This window comes from Colias eurytheme, chromosome 20 (assembly GCF_061535395.1).
Source record: "Colias eurytheme isolate Ceu_HAF_F1 chromosome 20, ilColEury1 Martin Lab GWU primary, whole genome shotgun sequence".
In the NCBI taxonomy this organism is placed as follows: domain Eukaryota; kingdom Metazoa; phylum Arthropoda; class Insecta; order Lepidoptera; family Pieridae; genus Colias; species Colias eurytheme.
Window position 1 is genome coordinate 6,772,582 of NC_142999.1, and position 8,027 is coordinate 6,780,608.

At 33.7% G+C, this 8,027-nt stretch overlaps 1 long non-coding RNA gene across 2 annotated transcripts; it reads right to left on the reverse strand.

Annotated features, from left to right (window-relative positions):
* Nucleotides 1-1,867: 1,867 nt before the first annotated feature.
* On the reverse strand, nt 1,868-4,667 carry LOC149899749 (uncharacterized). 2 transcript variants are annotated; one of them, XR_016457917.1, is made up of 4 exons: nt 4,095-4,667; nt 3,907-3,968; nt 3,673-3,832; nt 1,868-2,383 (listed from the first exon to the last, which is right to left on the reverse strand). It is a non-coding gene; the product is annotated as an uncharacterized LOC149899749 (long non-coding RNA). The 2 variants fall into 2 exon arrangements; XR_016457916.1 differs by having other exon boundaries at nt 3,669-3,832.
* Nucleotides 4,668-8,027: the final 3,360 nt, after the last annotated feature.

An 8,027-nucleotide genomic window follows, 5' to 3' on the forward strand; every position in this document is an offset into this window, starting at 1 on the left:
TGCTAACAGCGAATCTACAGTCAGTCGGTAATGCTTATAAATTCCCCATTCAAGTATTTTCCACTCCGGGAGGCTGTCCACCTTCGAGGGAGCGTGGTGCGGAAGCATCCCAGGGCAGAAATCTTCAGTCATTGGAAATACATTAAAATTCCCCGTCAATTTGTTATTATCTGCTAACAGCGATTCCGCAGTCAATCGGAAGTGCTTATAAATTTCCCATTCACATATTTTCTATTCCGGGGGGCTGTCCACCTTCGAGGGTGCGTGGTGCGCGAGCTGCAAGCAGCTCGCTGCTCATCCCAGGGCAGAAATCTTCAGTCATTTGAAAATGCATTCGAATTTCCTGTCCATTTGTTACATCTGCTAACAGCGATTCTACAGTCAGTCGAAACTGCTTATAAATTACTTATTCAAATATTGGTTAAATTTTTGAAACGTGATCCCGAATTTCATTTATTTGAGGTGTCTGTCTAAGATTCCAGAAAGTTATTAGTGTTATTAATATTGAATAACTCAGACTGATTGACCCATTGATGGTATTATATTATAGATGAAAAATAGTATTAAAGTGTATAAACTTCAATTTGAATAACCATGATATCTCTGAAAACTATCAAGTTTTCAGATATCTATCAAGCTATTGCTACTATATAGCTATCAAGCTATTGCTACTGTACATTTTATACTTCTTACTATAATATACAGAATATACCTAATAAGTGAAAGCCGTCTACATTTTAAACAACATTGTTTGCTATAAGAAAGGAACCGAGTATAATAATTTGGCCATACTCTTTATAAATTTTAATTCATCAAACATCATAAATATAATATATCTATCCAAAAAATATCTTTCAAGAACAATGTAACTCGGGATCCCTGCAGAAGTCTTGACAAAAATATGAAATAAAAGTTACTGTACCTATCATTAAAATATTAATTTAAACATAGTACCTATACCTACACCAAGTCATGTTTATAATTAAATTAAATAAATAGTTATCATATGGTTTGGATATTATGTTTTCAGTGTAAATATATTATAATGAAAACTTTTTAATGTGTTTCATTTTCTTATTAAGACGATACACAAAAAAAAATCCACTGCTTGGCGGGCGGAGTCTAATAGCTCGCTATCGCGAACGCGGGTGTGCGCGAATTCATTCTTGCATACTCGCCGCGCTGCCGCTGGCCGACTCGGGACAAACATGTATGGAGTCGTCATACAGTTATAATATTGTTATACATATATTTAATTGTTGATTTATTGGTTTTATTTTCTTGCTTATAAACACAAAATTATCTTCTTTTTAACAACTACTTAGACATTATTAATAATTATTAATTATTATTATTTCGTAATGTTTACTTTATTACAAAATAATACAGGTTATAAATAATCTTTAAAATAACAAAAAATATTGTTACTCTGAAAAAATGAAATGGTACCTAATTACGCGGACTACTGAATTGATTTAGATAGAATTTGATGCTGACGTAGATATTACATCATGCCCAGAAATGAAAGGTACTATTTCTGAAAGAAGTTATAAACCCTAATTCTTCTCAGTCAAAGTCAAGAGTGGAAGATATCGCTAATACAGTAAAACTGATGCGAAACTTTGGATGTTAATTTGTATATTTTTTTGTTAGTTGTTACTTAATCACGTCAAGACTACATTACCAATTTTGATAAAATATAGCTACTTAATTGCCTGGATTTACACATAGGATACTTTTTATCCGAACTGAACACTTCTGTGGGATAAAACAGGATTCACGATATAACCTAATTCCACGCGGGCAAAGCCGCGGTCGGAATGATATATTTTTAAATAAAAAAATTGTTTAAAAAAAACACAAAATATATTGACGCATGTATTTATTTTTTGCACTCTATTATAATTGTAATTATTCATTACAAATAATCAAAATAAAATAGCCAGAACAAAGTTAGGCCCTGGTAGGATAGGTAGGCAGGTACAGCAATGTGAGACGAACACTGGCTTATTTATACCAATAATAATGTATTATAAACATTAAATTAAGTTTACTTTCTAACAACAAAAATACATAATATTAGCTAATGTGAAAACGAATCAACCAATCATCCCACAACAATGAAATGTGCACACAAATATTCATCCAAATCGGTTCATGTGATTAGGAGGAGTGACTGCAGCGCCATCCTCCGGGCCCAATTGTGTTTCCAGATCACCCAGGAACTCAATTTAATATACTTACACAAAATTTTTCGAAATGAAAACTCACATTACTATGTAAATATGAATATAAACCGGTTTTAGTACTAAGCAATTTCCCGCACAGGTGTAGTAAGTATAAATGAAATAAATATCAACATCAAATTCTTTATACAACATACCTAGTGCACACTAAAAGTTTTGCGTTTCTGGCCACCCATAAATGTTTGAATTTCGAATGTTATATTTTTTTAACATATGAAGTCTCATAAGTTTAGGAAAAAAAAATTTGGCGGGAAGCGCTTGTCAATTTTTTTTATCTCAAGTTGAAGTTCGTTGTCCGTAGCAAAAACGGAACTAACACGAAACAATTTTAGGGCGATGATTTTTTATGATTTTAAAAGTTCGCTTTCTCCGAAAGCTTGCACTGCTCGCCTTCAAAATACTTTTGGGAGGGAAGCACCTCATTTGAGCACTGTAAGGCATTGATATGCTGAATTTCATCGCGGCCGTGTTTCTCTCCATGATGAAATTCGTGAAGGTCGACCCTCAACTGCGATCACGGAGGAAAATATGGCTACCGTCAGACGACTAATTTAAGAAAATTGCCATATCACTTATTAGGAGATTCGAGGACATTTGGGGATTGGTATGAGCCAAATTCAGAAAATTTTACATGAACATTTCAAAGTTAGGAAGCTTGGTTGTCGGTGGATTGCTCCCAAACTCACTCCAGAACAAAAACGACATCGAGTAGATTGGTGTTAAGAAATGCTATTAAAGTACAATTACGGACATTCTAATGCCGTGTATTATACACGGCAAGATATGAAATATGAATACATGGTTATATTCCAGAAAGAAAACACCAATATTCTTTGTGGGTGTTTGAAAGTGACAGCAAACCAACCAAATTGAGGCAGGCGAGAAGGGTCGGCAAACAAATGATTGCATTATTTTTCTCTAAGACGAATCCTGTCTGCACTATCCCACTTGAGTTACAAAAGACTGTTAATGCCGAGTGGTACACCACTATTTGTTTGCCCAATGTCTTAGAAAAAATAAGAGAAAAGCGACCTAGAAGTCGCATCTTGTTGCACCACGACAGTGCTTCGGTGCACACCGCGAACAAAACAAAGTCATTTTTGGCTTCTAAAAACATAGAGCACGTGACTCATGCAGCACGCAGTCCTAACCTAGCACCTTGCGATTTCTTCCTTTTCCCAAAAATCTATGATTCAATGAGTGGTTCGACATTTACGTGGCCAGAAGAGGCCGTGATTGCTTTCAAACAGCACGCAGAAAACATACCCTCGGACCAATGGTCCTCATGTTTCCAGAAATGGTTTGAACGTATGAAAAAGTGTTTTAAATGTAACGGAGAATACTTTAAAAAGTAGTAAATATAATATTAGACAAATAAATTGTTTTATTTATTAGTTACGCAAAACTTTCAGTGTGGCCCACGTACTTATCTACCACCTACTAAGAAATTCTTGAAATTTTTTCGTATTTTTTTAAAATATAATACTACTCCAACGAGCTCCTGTTCCATAATTCCATATTACGTCCACCATACTTCCACTAAGTTCACCATGATTTTTTATTTCTTTGCACTCTGTTGCTTTTTGCTAAAAATGGAATCATGCGATAAAACCAGTAGAGCGTTGATAACATACATTTTTGACTGAATAAAGGTACTTACGAAGGAGTGGGTTCACATTGTGAACAATCAGTGGGTTTATTTTCCTTCTGGATTCCGGATTTCTGAAAAGATTATTTATGCTATAAATGAAAAAATCTTACACATTCGTTATGTACTTAAAACAGGGGTACATATCAAACATCGTCTATAATACAATTATCATCAAATTTAAAATAAAACCAACTTACTTCATTAATTTGTTCCAATTGTAAGCATTATTTTTCCTCCAACCTTTATGTTTCTTCTTCTTATTTTCTTTATTGTCCCCATTTGTCTCATTTTGTCTTATCGTGTTGTCACCCTTTTTTACGATTGCGCAAGCGACACAAGTTCCCCGTGTGACGGCCGTAGCGGGAATGACTCGTGCAGCGATCGGGGTAGGAAGGTACAGGGCGGCTCTCGCTATATTGGCTGGTCGCGCGCTAATTTCAAGTATTTCTTGTTTATTTCAAAACCATCGCATATTTCAAAATTCTAACACGGTAGACGTATAGGTTGTATATTTTATAGTTAATATCCAAAAAGTCGTAACTTTACGTTTGTTATTTTGAAGATGCCAGAGATTAAAAAAAAATAACAATGAGAACTTTGTATTTTTTTTCTATCGAGAAAATATCATGGAATCATGTTTCTAAAACGGTAGACGTATTGTGTTACTATTGAACTTTCTTGTCAAGAATTTTCATCACGACAACTTTAATAATATAAAAATTACGAAGGTTTAAAAAGGGCCGTAAATGTTAGAAAAATTAATTCATCACCTTAATCTAGATTCTAGTGTCTCTTAGTAAGTTAGTAATAATATTCATAAAGTAGAAAAAAATAATTTAAATTGCTTTCATATAATTTTTTAAAATACCTTTATTTTTTTGTTAGATAACTTTGCATAAAGCATGTATGTTAAAGTAAACTGTATTGATTTATAAAATTCTCATTGAATGCTTGTTGATTATGAATTTTTATTATTCCAATTTGATTTGAAATCATATAAATATTTGAAGAGGGTGGGTAGGTACATTTTATTCACACTTAATTTTTATCACAACATTGGTGAAAGCTAAATGAAATAAAAAATCAGTATAAATAATTATTAATAGATAAATATTCAATTACCAACTTATACTGATGCTAAGAAATTATTACTTATTTATTAGATATGAATTTAAACCTAATAAAATAACAAAATTCATGATTTATCCGAAAGATAAGCTACGGAAATGTTTGATGTGTGGCGAAAAGCATCGCTTCCCACTATTAGCTGTAACAGAGTACTACAACTTATTCGACACACCATGACAAATTAATATAGACGCTTATTAAAACCTTATCAAGACCGACAAACGAACAAAAAAGAACAAAAAAAGATAACTGAAGTATTTTGTCACTCGGTACCAAAGGTTATATTTTGATATTTGAAGTTGCAAATGCATTTTTTTTAACTCTCTTGTACTTGCTCAAAAGATTATACCGACTTAACTATGTGGCAAGAATGTAAGAACACTAAGCCTCTGACTTCTAATTTATCTGAATAAATCTTAAAAGACATCGTGGTTAGGGAGCCAGGTGCAAATTTGGTTAACTATTTCCTCTCAAGAGATAATTCGTCAGTCGCATGAGAGTATAGTATTATAAAGCCTCGTGAACGTCAGCTGGCGCTCGGTTGGGGGGGTGAGCGGTTGTAGCCTCCCACGCACATAGGAAAAAAAATACATTCATTCATTCATTTCCTCTCAGCTAAAAATTTGTCAAATTGTAGCTAACCCAATATCTCAACGAAAAAAAATAGTCAGCTGGTTACAACATGGTGTATTATACGTCAGCTGGTGTCTCGAACATGAAAGTTAAATTTAAAGAAAAATTTATTTTCCGTTATTTCCTCTCAAACAAAAATTTACCTGATGATAGCTTATATGTAACTGTAGATAAATATATATGTCAGCTGGCCGTATCTTGGTGGAAAAACCGTCAGCTGATACGGGAGGCTGCAACCGCTCTTCCCCCCAACCGAGCTCCAGCTGACGTTCACGAGGCTTCATAATACTATACTTTGATGCATTTTACTAATTACCGCTTGAGAGGAACTTGGTCATAAAATCTGCTGCTGGCTCCCGGACCATCGTGAATAGCGGTTTGACTACATGTTTCAAAATATCAAAGATTTTCTTTGCCTTACCCAGGCCGTAATGCATATTATCAAATTGGTGACAGAGGCTTCAAGTGCAGTTTGTTGAGAAAGTAAACAAAATGGTTTTATAATGGCAAGAGTATCAGTATCACGACTGCCAATGCCTAGTTTTGAAAAAAAACCATCCTGAAACCATCCAATATTATAATTTATATACTAATATTATAAAGCTGAAGAGTTTGTTTGTTTGAACGCGCTAATCTTAAAAACTACTGGTCCGATTTGAAAAGTTCTTTCGGTGTTAGATAGCCCATTTATCAAGGAAGGCTAAAGGCTTTATTTCATTAAGCTAAGATTAACAGGAGCTGAGCCACGCGGGTGAAACCGCGAAGCGCAGCTAGTACTAAATAATTAATTATTTCTGATATTTTCATTCCTCTCCTCTATAATATAATTTTCATTAATGAAAAACGTTAAAACAACTTATCAGGCTATTATTTAATGTAATTCAAATAAGTTTGTTATATAATAGACTTGAAGGCCATAAAAAATACTGTGATTAAAAAATAAATCAAAGTTTGCTAAAAAATCATATTTTTCTAATTTTCAATTGGGTTGGGGCACCTCAAAACATCAAGACACGTAAACAATATTTTGTATGCTGAATTCACTCATTAAAAGGCACCTTTCTGTCGCTATGCCATTTGAAAAAAACAAAAAAAAATTATTTCACACAATATCACTCCACCCTAATGTTTAATGTGATAGTATAGGTTCCACACTTATTCTACAGATCTTGAATATTAATGATTTAAATTTTTTTAATTAAAAATAAAAATGTTCTATTCTTAAGGATCTGTACCCAAAGGGTAAAAAGGGGACCCTATGGGGACTGGCTGACTGTTTGTCCATCTGCCACCAGGCTGTATCTCAATGTCAATTGAAAATGCATTCGAATTTCCAGTCCATTTGTTACTATGTATATGCTAACAGAGATTCTACAATCTACAGTCAATGATAAAAAATCGTTGATTCGTGATGAAAAATACACTAAAAAGTATTAAATAAAAATAACTACGTTAAAAAAACCGACTTCAAAAACGGAAAAGTAAAAAATAAAAACGATTTAATATACCTACTTAATTACTACATAATATTTAGTTGCTATTTACCTTACATGCAATTCAAGAACTACATTATTCGCAATACAAAAATACGCTATTTTCGATACAAAACCAGAGAGTAGTGTACTTCTCTTGGTGTAAGTCCTACGCTTATAAAGCGTGAACGATTGGCTTATTCACTCAATAAAATATTTATTTATTTATTTAAAAAACATCACATGCCATTACAGGACAATGCCCAATGCGACAGAGATACAATTTTATAAAACAAAAAATAAACTTAACTAAATTAAAATAACATACATAAATTAACAATTAACAAAGAAATATAAGCTTTAAATAACTTCTTAACAATAACAGATTAACTGTAATATCACCCTTGCGAATTCAGTTTAATATGTGTGAAGATGTACAAAACATATTGAAAACTTCAGTCTTTTTAGTAGCGTCGATTAAAATCAAATTCATTATGCATTAAAATTCCCCGTCAATTTGTTATTATCTGCTAACAGCGATTCCACAGTCAATCGGAAGTGCTTATAAATTTCTCATTCAAATATTTTCTATTCCGGGGGGCTGTCCACCTTCGAGGGTGAGTGGTGCGCGAGCTGCAAGCAGCTCGCGGCTCATCCCAGGGCAGAAATCTTCAGTCATTTGAAAATGCATTCGAATTTTCTGTCCATTTGTTACATCTGCTAACAGCGATTCTACAGTCAGTCCGAAATGCTTATAAATTCCCTATTCAAGTTTTTTTTCTACTCCGGGAGGCAATCTTCCACCGAAGTTGCGTGGTGCGCGGGCAGCAAGCAGCCCGCGGCGCGTCCCAGGGAAGAAATCTTCAGTCATTTGAAAATGCATTAGAATTCCTTATC